We start from the raw sequence: 12,334 nt of genomic DNA, 5'->3' as shown, positions 1-12,334 counted from the left end.
CTTGCTGCACTGAGGCACGGTTTGCGCGCTCCTCCATCTTTTTAAAGGCACAGATCACAGCTTCCGATACCAGAGAAGAGAAGAGAGTTTACACAGAGCTCACTTGTTGAAAGTATTTTTAAGGATCACTTAAAGCACAATATCTGTGCCCTATTTGTTCACAACTGCAGTGGGGATTTTTTTTTCTCTTCTACTTAGAATTCCTCATTATGCAGGTGAAGCCAAGTTGGTAGTTGCCAAAGAGGCACAAAGTAATGAAGTTAGATTTTAGTCTATCCCATACTTCAGTCAAATTGACCATACAGAATTGAAATTAATTGCAAAATGTTTAATTCCATTAATGATGCAGAGCTCCCAAAAGCTAAGCAAAAGCTTTTGTGTGTGTGTGTTTTTTTTAACTCACCAGCTGGCAAGTTATATAATTTCCATCTGTATTAAAAGTGGACATCTTGGGCTTCCCTGGTGGCGCAGTGGTTGGGAGTCCGCCTGCCAATGCAGGGGACACGGGTTCGTGCCCCGGTCCGGGAGGATCCCACATGCCACGGAGCGGCTGGCCCCGAGAGCCACGGCTACTGAGCCTGCGCGTCTGGAGCCTGTGCTCCGCAACGGGAGAGGCCGCGGCGGTAAGAGGCCTGCGCACCGCGATGAAGAGTGGCCCCCCGCTCGCCGCAACTGGAGAAAGCCCTTGCACGGAAACGAAGACCCAACACAGCAAAAATAATAAATAATAAAAGTGGACATCTTTACTGCAGAAATTACTGAAAAAGACTTGTCAAATATCTTCAGCAACTTCCCAATGAAATCATTGTTACTTTTTTTTAAAAAAACAGTATTCTGGGCATTATCAACATTTAATTTAAAAAACACACTGTTTTTTATATTTTACAAGAATATCTCACCTACATGATATAGATGTTATTATGTTCATTTTGCAGCAGAGGAGACAGGATCAGAGAAGTTAAGGGCTTCGTCCAAGAACACACAGCCAGTAGATAAATAAAACCAGATTCTGAATCTCTGTACACTGACTCCAGAATCTTTGCTCTCTTTTCTAGAGCACATAGACTTTGTGTAGATGCTAATAAAATGCTGGATGATATAGATGATACACTATATCTGATAAAAATTTACTGTCCCCATTATAATAATCTCTTGCCCTCTCCTTGTTTGTCTCATTTCCTATCCTAGTTTGTTTAACAAGTCTCTTCACTAGGTACAAAATCATAATAATATGGTACCGGCACAAAATTCAACAGTAAGAGGGAGCCGTGTTATCAAGAAAGCCAGGAACATACAAGAGTACTATATGAAGAGATTTATTACGTGTCAGGGTATACTAAACCTGAAAAAAGAATTTTTTAATGAAAAAAAGAAATGATTGGCTTATTATTTGGGAAATAATAAAGATCCCAATTGACCCCATAAGCCATACACCAAGGTGAAATCTAGATAAATTAAAAAGAAAAAGAAAAAGCAAAGTCATTAAAAAAAACTATAAGAAAATGAATCTACCTCATCTTAGGAGAGGAGAAGAATTTTTAAGCATAAAGACAGTGAAAGAAAGCACAGACAAAAGTCTATAGATGTGATTACATAAAAATTTACTTCTGAAAATTCAAAACATAAACAAAATAAAAATCAAATAAATGAGAAATATTTGGCAGCAGATTAAGAAGAGCTGCTATTTTTCATATTAAAGAAAAGCCCTTACAAATCAAAGACAAAAATCACTGACTGCAATAAAAAAAATGAACAAAGGATATAACCAGACAATTCAGTGAAGAAGAAATATAAGTGAAAAATTTTAATTAAAAGATTTCAACCCATTTCTTAAGAAAAGCATTAACTAAAACAAGATACCCCTTATCGATCAAAATAGAATGAATGTTTCAAAATATATATTCAATTTTGGTGATGGTCTGGTGAGATGGACGCATACATATTGGTGGGGTTAATAAACTGGTGCAGACTTTCTGCAGAGCCCTTAAATTTTTTTTTTCTAAGAACCTCAAAGAAGTTCATGCCTTTGACCTCATAATTCTCTTTCTAGGAATATAGTCTGTGGTTTTAGTAAAAATGTCAAACAAAGATACACACACACAGATTTTTACTTCAATATTTTAGGAAAATTTTTATTACGGAAAATGTTATACCAATATAAAAGTAGAGAAAATATTACAACGAATCTCTATGTACCATTATCCAGCTTCAACAATTAGTAATATTTTCCTAGTCTTGTTTCATCTGTTTCTGCTCTCTCTGTCTCTGTCCCTGTCTCTCTTTCTCTTTCTCCAGGAGTATTTTAAAGCAAATCCAAGGCATCTTATTTGCTCTGTAAATACTTCAGTATGATAAAAGCTTTAAGAAGTATCCAAAGGCTGTTATTAAGTCTAAGAGAATTGAATGGATTTATGTTCAAATTTCTTCATTGTCTCAAGAATGTTTTTCTCATAATTGTTTTGTTCACATTAGAATCCAAAAGAGGTCTGCACAATACATATGTTGATATTATGTCTTTCAAGTTTCTTCTAATGTATAACAGTTCCCCCCTTCTTCTTTCCCCTTTATTTATTTGAGAAATAAACTAGGTCATCTGTCCTGTAGAATGTCCCACGTTCTCGATTTAGCTGATGTTTGCTTCATGGTTTCATTCATTTTTTTTTCTAGCCCTCTTATTTCCTGTAAACTTGTACTTAGGGTGAGGCTGATTAGAGTCAGGCTCATTTTTATTTTTTGGCAAGAGTACTGTATGTGTGGTGTTTTGTACTTCCTGCTGTATCATGCGCAAAATTTCTGGTTGCCCCACTTTTACTGATGCTAAGATCAATTTGTAGTTTCTGGTGAGCCTTTTTATCAAGTTCCCTTTTGACTTTTTACATAATTGCTAGTTATAACATTCATTAATGATAATTGCCTACATTATTTATTTCATTAGATTTTTTTAAATTGACATATAGTTGATTTACAATATTAGTTTCAGGTAGACAGCATAGTAATTCAGTATTTTACAGATTATATGCTATTAAAAATTAATATAAGATAATGGCTATAATTCCCTGCTATACAATATATTCTTGTTGCTCATCTATTTTATATATAGTAGTTTGTGTCTTAATCCCATACCACTAGTTTGTCCCTCCCCCTTCCCTCTCCCCTTTGGTAACCACTAGTTTGTTTTGTAAAGATACATGCACCCCAATGTTCTTTAAAATTTACAAAATGGTATTTTTCTAATTCTGCTAATTCTTTTGCATTAATTAAACTGGAAATTTTCTATAAAGAAAAACCTTTCCTCTTCAACAATTTGGTTACCCTAAAATAATTCACTCAGGAAAGGCATGATACGTGCTTGATTCTTTCCCTTATTTATCAATTTTCAGAGTAATGTGTTAATGCTCTTGCTACCTCCATTCATTGATTTATAATGGTGCAATCTGGAAACAACATAAATGTCCAGCGGTAGAAGATACCCTGTGGTATATTTGTGCTACGAATATTGTGCAGCCTTTAAAAGAATGTTTAATAACATAGAAAAATATTTCAGATAAAATATTAAGTGAAAAAAGACACAGAAATGTGCATATGGTGTGATCCAAATATTATCTACAATACACGCATTGTAAAGTCCTGTCTCAGCCTCAGACATGATTACCATAGGACAGTGAGTTTTAGGGTCTTTAAATTTCTATATTTATTTTCCATAGATCTTCCTATGAAATACATTACTTTTATCATTAAAAGAAAATGTAAATTTATTTAAAGGAAACGTCTCTGGATAAGTCATACTCAAAGAGAACTGTGGATGGTGATCTTAGCTCCAGCTCTGACTCTATTGTAATTTTGGATCTTCTGTCCTACATCTAAATGAGTCTTTATGGTGCTAACCAAACAATTGTAGAGATTCTAAATGTGCTCAATTCTGTAGACTTGGAGACTTCTTTTTCTATTAAACATAACACTCTCTGTTGACTCACATAATAAGTAGAATGAGGTCTATTAAACTGTCATGCTCAACTCAACTTGATCAGTTCAGAAGACAGCCAAACTAAATTTCCTGTTTTTGTTTCTTTCACATGGTGTGTGTGTGTGTGTGTGTGTGTGTGTGTGTTTTATCAACTGGTCCATTAGTCCATATCAGATGAACAAATGGACCACAATCTCAAGATTGCATTCCTTGTGAAGGCCTGTTTAACATACAAAATTTGTTTGTTGCTTAGTTTCAAGATGAGTGAAAGGGAACAAACACACTAGCTTTGATTTTGACAAGTTCTCAATGATCTCCAAGAAAGTATTTGATTCTACAGGGACCTCCCTGAGGCCTAGGTCCTACCTCTGTAAAATGGGGATCAGATGGTTTGACTCACAGGGTTGTTTCCAGCACAATGTATGTAAAACTCTTGGCACAATCCTCAGCGATTAGCAGGTCCTCAACAATGCTAGTTTGCTCTTCTCTCTTCCCAAAGAGAAAGGGAAGCAGTCTTTTCCCTTTTTACTATATTCTAATATTAGGAGTAGATTCGGGGGTCAGGCTATCTAGATTCAAGTCCAGCTCCACTCTTGGCTTTGGGCAAGTGATATAAATGAAAGTTTTGTGCCTCAGTTTACTTATCTGAAAATATGGAAAATAATAGTTCCTATTATAGGCTGCTGTGCATATCAAATGAGTTAGTAAATGCAGAGTGCTTAGAACTTTTTCTTCACAGACTGGGAACTATATGGTGTAAACTATTATCTTTATTATCTGCCTAAAGGAATGGAATTTCCAAGCCCACAGTTCAAGGCATTTCCCCCTTGGATGATGCGTGAGATACACTGACCACTTCTTACTTTTTACTTCTCTTTTTCTAGGTCTTATATAGTTCTTCTTCCTTCCGTTGATATATTTAATACAGCCGCACAATCCAGATTTTACTTAATTAGGTCAAGGTTTCCTCCTGTGATTATAATTGATTAGAATTATGTGAGGTTTATCCCCTTTTCCTTGTCCCTTTTCCTCATCGTTGTTGTGATGGTAGTGGTGGTGGTGGTCACTGTCCTGGTGTGTGTGTGTGTGTGTCTGTGTGTCTGTGTGTTGTGGCCCTGAGGTATTGTGGTACAACCACCCTGATGGATTTTTATGTAGCTGCAACTTTCCACACATTCATTTTAGGACTAATCTTTTGTTGGGAAATTTCTACAGATTTTTGCTTTGTTATGGGACATTTTATTAGTATCTGTCTCAGAGGGTAAACATTGTACTATGCTTGGTGAGGGGTGGGAATGGAATAACCTAAGTTCTTCCAAACGTGTTGACAACAGAGGATTATTAGACAGGTTTAGGACAGGGTGTTATATAACTCAGACACAGGGAACAACCACATGGCCAAATTATTCAGGAATAGGACGACCTAAGCAGAGCACAGGGAGCACTAGATCCCAAATGGGAACATTATTCTCAGATTACAGGGACTGTATCAGGAAACATTTTCCATTCAAACTGAAGAATGTAACAATAGATCTAAAGTAGATGTACTATACCCTCTGTGGCAGTAACCTAAGAGATAATTTTTAAATGTGTTGCTAATGAGACCAAGATGTCTTTTCTATTTATTTATAGGTACCAGGGTGTTTTTCAAATAGCATCAAAGTGATCAGGGTGTGTACCCTAGGAAAACAGGACAGTAAGTATTGCATCACACCTATGGGAATGTCGTACTGTAGAAACAGATCGTGTTATGGAAAGGGAGTTTGGAGAAATGAGCACCAATGGCTAAAACCTTCTCACTAGGCAGCCAGCAGTTCTCAGCGCAGAAAGTAATCTGATCTGGCGCGTAGGCCCCAGTTGTCTGGGCAGAAATATCAGGTAAGGAATAGAACAATTCACTTAGATACTCTTCTGAAACTATTAAGAGCGTTTATTCCCAGCTGTTTTAATTCTGTGTTCACAAGGGAACAGACTGGGGCATCCTCTTTTCCACTGACTGTTCAAGCCCAAGAGTAGGAAGTGATTTGTGTAAATGCTTGATGCCAGTAACCTTGTTAGATGAACCTTCTGTCTGGGGCAGAAAACACAGGGCCTTGTGGGGGTTGGGAAGCCATTTGTGGGTTTTAAACAAGGAAGTGAGAGAAAATGTGGTGCTATTTATAGATTTATAAAATATGAAATCAGAAAAATTCCTCTACTTTAGCTATTTAAATTAAAAAGAGTCACTTGTTTTCCATTCATTAAAACTTTGGAAACACACCAAGATAGTATATTAGTCAGGGTTCTCCAGAGAAGCAGACCAATAGGATATATGTAAATAATATATATTTCATATTAGGATTTTATATATATATATATATATAAAATTTATATATTTAAATTTATATCTATTTAATTAAATATTTATATATTTAAATTTATATATATTTATATATGAATGGATTGGCTTTTATGGTTGTGAGGGGCAAGCCAGCAGGCTGGAAACTGAGATAAGAGTTGATGTTACATCTTTGAGTCTGAATTCCACAGAGTAGCAGTCTGGAGATTCAGGCAGGGTTTCTATGTTGCTGCCTTAGGAGAAGTCCTTTCTGTGCAGGAAACCTCAGTCCTTGCTCTTAAGGCCCTCAGCTGATTGGATGAAACTCACTCACATTAGGAGGGTAATCTGCTTTACTCAAGGTCTACTGATTAAACGTTAATCACACCTAAAAAGCAGCTTCACAGCAACATTTAGACCGGTGTTTGGCCAAAAAGCTGGGCCAGGTTGACACATAAAATTAACCATTGAAGATAGTAAAGACTTACAATGTTACCCTTAGTTTAGAGGTGAATTTTTTAGCCCAGCAAAGTCAGTTGGCCATTTTGCTTCAGGCCTGCAATCAGTAAGAGAGAGGAACACTCTCCTTATCTGCTTCACACTTGGAAGGGGAGGCATAAGGTAGCAGGAGCATTTTATAGCCCCCTAGAAATCCAAGGTGATAAGTACCACTATTTGAACACTTCCCTTTTTGTCCTAATATCACACAAACCTTTTATTGACAACTTTGTGATAAGGGCTAATGCCCTTTAGCTTCATTATTGACATTGTGGAAACCTAATTGATGTTTTGTTAATTAACTGGAATTTTCCACCTTAAAATGAATGTCTCTACTTCTAATGAACAATATTTTCTTCTTAGGAGGAAATATTTACAAAATCCCAATGATTATGTTTGCAGAAGATGAAAAAGGATATTGGGATGGGTTCTGGAAGGTTTTTAATGATTTTGTTTGATGACATTAAAGGGAGAGTTTCCTTCCTACTTTCTTGGTTTAAAAGTCTTTCCCTGTACATTTTGGAGCCATGGTGATAAATACACCAACAACAGAGAAACATAGATATAGTCCCAAGCTCATTACATATCATCTACAGTTGACCAAAAACTTCTAGTTTCTTAGAAAAATCCACTCATTACTTAGTTACATAAAATTTAAAGGTCACTTTGTGATTAATTATTTGAAATAAAAATAGTCATAACAATTTCTAATAATCTTCCATAAATTTTCTTTTAAACTCTGACTCTAAAACTTATTTACATCAGGTTTTAACAAAACAAATATCACCAAGGGTGTTATCACTTGCTAGTGTCCAATGCTAATAAACATGAGTTTGAGTCCCACGTGAGCCATGGGGGTTTTAAGGCCCAGGTTTTAGAATACATCCCAAGGTTTTAGACGGTATCTCTGAGCCTTTGAAATATATCTTAAGGGAACCTGGCAAGAGGAATGGGTAAATCGATATACACACATGCTCCTGTGAGAAAACATTTCCGAGTTGCAGGTTGTTGGAGTGTGGTGTTGGATAAATTATGTTATTGCCCTGTCAGGGATGGACGTGAAGGGCCAGGATCTTTCTGTCTGCATCTTATCTGTTTTTTAAACGAGATTTTGACTTTTTTAAAAAAACCAGCTAGCCAGGAATAAAGTTAACGCTGCGCATATCAAAGTAGACAATAAAGGTTGTTACTATTGTTTACTAGAATTTTAAGATCTTTTCCCCTCCCTCACCTACATTACTCACAAATTCTAAAGGCTGAAAACTGAACTTTAACTAATTTGATTCATCATCTAATCCTGACTTTTATATGCAGGATTCATGTAAATGAATATTCTTCCTTTGTTAATGAGACCTAACCCATAATGGTCCCATTACAACACTATTGTGCGGTGAAATGGAAACTTCTTGTGAGTCTAAGATTTGCAGGAGAACCCCCTATGTGACAAGTACTGAGGACAAATATTCAAAGCAATCCCTTACCCACAAGGAGTTCATAATGTCATGGGGGACTGAGATAAAGGAACACTTGTAAAGCATTTTGATCAATGGTATAAAAGAGGTTTGCCCAGAACTGTGTTTCCTCCTACACCTTTTCTCCCATCACCCACATATAATTTGTCATGGACCCTGTTGTTTTTGCCAACTCAGCCTTCCTTACTCCTTCTCTTACAGGAACCCAACTTTCCCTGGTGAATCATGCCTCCCAATTATGACCTGTCATTTGAGGTATACAAAACTGTCATGCAAGGTGATTGGACTCTTTTAACCAAGGGGGCAAGTAGTAACACAAGATAGGTTAACTGACACTGTCTCTTAGGATTTTGAATCTTAGAGAGTGTCTTAAGGAAAGAAAATGGTTGGAGGCTTCATTCCCATGGTCATGTCCTGAAGAGATTATCCAACCTGCCTCGATGACAGGTCCTGCCTTCCCTGCCTTCTTTATCCTGCAAGAAGTTAGTTATCAAGTTTCCTTTGATTTTGTGAGCTACTTCATCCCATATCTTGCCAATAAACTCCTTTGAAATTGTGGTTTATGTTGTTTAAAACCAAAGAATTCCTGATATGGTATCATTTAATATGAACAGCTTTCTCTGGCCCTCGTTATTCTGCCCATACCTTTATCCTTTCCTCATATAAATTTCACTCTCTTTTCTGTCATTCTCTACATTTTCCTCTAGGGCATAGTGATTGCCATTTGAGGGAGATTCTTGGCCCAGTTGAGGCAGACCTGGATTTTCCCTTATTACATTAATCACAGTGGGTAGGAATTTGAAGAGCTATCATTTATTGAGAATCTACTGTACATATGTTACCTCATTTAATTATTACAGCAAGCCTATGTAATAGGTACTATAGTTCCTTATATTGATAGTTAAAGAAGCAGAGTTCAGACAAGGTAAGGAACTGGTCCAAGGTTACACAGCAGGAATATATCAGAGCTCCAGTTTGAACCCACATCTACCTGACTTCAAAACTCAGTCTTTCCTTGAGGCTTCTCTGCTACCCTCCTCTAAGACCACAACTTTGATAACTTGCACACATTACTTTAGCTTTGTGAATCTTGGTTTCCTTATCTATAAAATAGGAATATAAATACTGCGTTCCATAGTTGTGATTACTAAATGGGATAATGCACAAAAAGCCTTTAGCTTTTATAAGTGGTCAAAAAATGTGAGTGCTTTGTAGTTCAATTTCCAAATTTGATAGGTAAATCTGGATCTTGGAGACTATGGGAATTCAAAATCTCAGTTGAATCTGTCATTTCCAATTGTCCCTTAACGAACTTCTCACCAGGGTGTAGCTGTGGAAAAATTTTGAATTCTACTCTCTCCTTTTTTCTCTATCCTCACACCTTTCCAAACTCCTGGAAGAAATGCTAACAAACAATGAAATGCCTTATAGTATGACATCAATGGCAAGGACCGTTCATGAATTCAAACTCTGAGAAGTGGGCTGTAGTCTTCTACACATTTTCCTCTAAGATTACATATTTGCCTATTTGTGTTTCACATTTGTCAGTTTAATAAATATATTTTTTGATATAATACTTTAGAATACATCTAAATTTGTATGTCTAAGGTTTTGTAATTTTAGAGGTAATTTTTAGTTTGGCAGTTGAAAATAACAGCTCCTTTACCTCATAGTGTTGCTGTGAGGATTAAATAAAATAATACATGATAATTGTTGTGCCTAGAACAGAGTAAGTAGTCAAGAACTGTTAGCTATGATTATTTTGACACATTTACATTTCCAGTATTTTGAACATAATTGATGCCTAGCAAATGTTTACTGAATTGAACAGAGTCATTAGGCCACAAGGAGAACACACTTCATGGAAGAGTGAGTAGCTGAAAAGTATCTTAAGTTACACAATGTTTGAATGCAAACTGGGGGAAAAAAATAAAATTCAAATTAAACTTTAAAAAAAAATCTGATCAACTTTTCTAGTGTGATATTTGGTTATGGCAATGTTAGAAATTATTGACTCAAATGAAACTTTTGGTTTTAGCTTCAGGTTTAAGTTTTACTCATTTTCCTTATTACCACGAAGCAATATCTGAACTTAGTGGGTAAGAGGAAAGTCATACTTTTGAAATGCACTAAATTCTAAAGGTGCTTCATTGTCCCCACAACTGTAAATGAAGCCCATATCCTTTCCTTCTGCCCAAGGTGATGGTAAAAACACCGCAGAAAATACATATTATCAGCATTTATTTTATAAGTCTTTGTCAAAGTGGCGTTATTGTGAGAATCACTTGTTTAGAGCTGGTAGATGAGATATCACAACTCTGTAGCCTTGGGAGCATTAGATACCCATGTTGATCTCTATTGGGTTGTGGTTAGAGTGGCTGGGGGAGGGGCCTGAAAGTAGGGAGGCTAGAAAGACTCAGGGTGGTGGTGGTGTAGGATTTATTGGAACGAGGTGAAGGCAGAGGGGAATAACTGAAAGCATGATAAATCAAGGTCTGTTGGGGGAAATTGAAAGTACAAACAGTAGGGAGGGAATTTATAAATGTCAAGGCCTGTGGAGGTACAGGGAAGGATGGAGAAGGCTGGGTCATAGAGTCAAGACTTCAGAGCTGAGTAAGAATCACAAGGATGTGGAAAAATCAAACAAGGCTGATGGCCTCAAATCCCATTGTATTTGCAGATCATGCATGGCAAGTCCGCCACTAAAACAGACTAACTAGCTTAAGACTGACTCCAGGACAGGGCAGACTACTGACCGAAACAAGGCTTGCCATATGTAAGCAGAAATCTCATTATCACTTTGGAAGTGATGAGAGATTTTCCTGAGCAAGAGGTTTCATCTTTTATAATAATATATTTCTATGCTGCCTCCCATCTCAAATCTATGGTGGAAGAAAAGACAAAAATTGAAATAACACAAGAGAAGTATCATTCCATTCCATCTTAACGGTTCTCTCAAACTTTGTCCCCAACTCTGGCAACAAGAAACATATTACAGGAAACAGCATGGTAGGAGCAGTTTTCGGATGGTACTTTTTTGCATACTGACATTGACTGTTGTATGAATGAATTTTTATTTCTATCTATAACTGATGGGAATATCGACTTATTTAATAAAGAATATAACTTTCAAAATAAATCTATAAAAATTTAATAAATACATATGTTTATATTACATAAAATATGCTTTTAACATCTAAATGTTATATACTTTGAAAATATATAATATAAAATATATACATACATTTATATATTTATATGTAAAAGTCTAAAAATATGAGAAGCAGCATTAAGATTTATTGAGATTTAAAAAATGATTTTCACCATGGTTCTTGACCCACTTCTAGTACTCATGTACCAGAGTACTAATAACACGTACGTTACTAAAAAGGAAAATAATGTGTGAGGGGTCCAAAGGAAGGGAGATAACTAAAAAGCTAGAGATATTTTACATTTTAAGAAGATAAACAGTACTGAGAAAAAACTCTGCTGCCTTAGAAGGTGTCATTCTGTATGATTTCTCTAGGACAGTGTTTTTCTCTCTGTAAAATATATTTATTAGTTCCAATGGTTATTAGTAACCATTCCACTGACATTTAAAAAAATTTTTATTGTGAAAAATCTAAAGCATGCACAGAAGAAGAGAAAAAGTAGAATAAATTCTCATGAACCTATTATCCAGCTTCAAGAATTATCAATATTTTTCCAATCTTGTTTCATTTAGACACTCACTTTTTTGGGGGGAGGGGTGAGAGTATTTAAGCCAATTCCAGACATTGTCTTATTTCATCCATAAATATTTATTATGAATTGCTAATTGAAAGAGTATGTTTCATGTACCAACCATGTCATTATCCCAACTTACAAAATTAACAATAATTTTTAATATTCAATCCATATTCAAATTTACTTCTCTCATATATTTTTAAACAACATATCTCACTTATTATAATTAAGCAAAAATGTGAGAAATTATTGGAAAATATAAAAGACTTTTGAAGAAACATGTATACTAATGATAATATTTTGATAGTGATAATGATGATGGTGATGAGGACAGAGTTGTGATCTATTATAGTAAAA

Source organism: Balaenoptera musculus, chromosome 6 (genome assembly GCF_009873245.2).
Source record: "Balaenoptera musculus isolate JJ_BM4_2016_0621 chromosome 6, mBalMus1.pri.v3, whole genome shotgun sequence".
Lineage (NCBI taxonomy): Eukaryota > Metazoa > Chordata > Mammalia > Artiodactyla > Balaenopteridae > Balaenoptera > Balaenoptera musculus.
The sequence above is the reverse complement of the archived record's forward strand: the minus strand, read 5'-3'. Positions refer to the sequence as shown.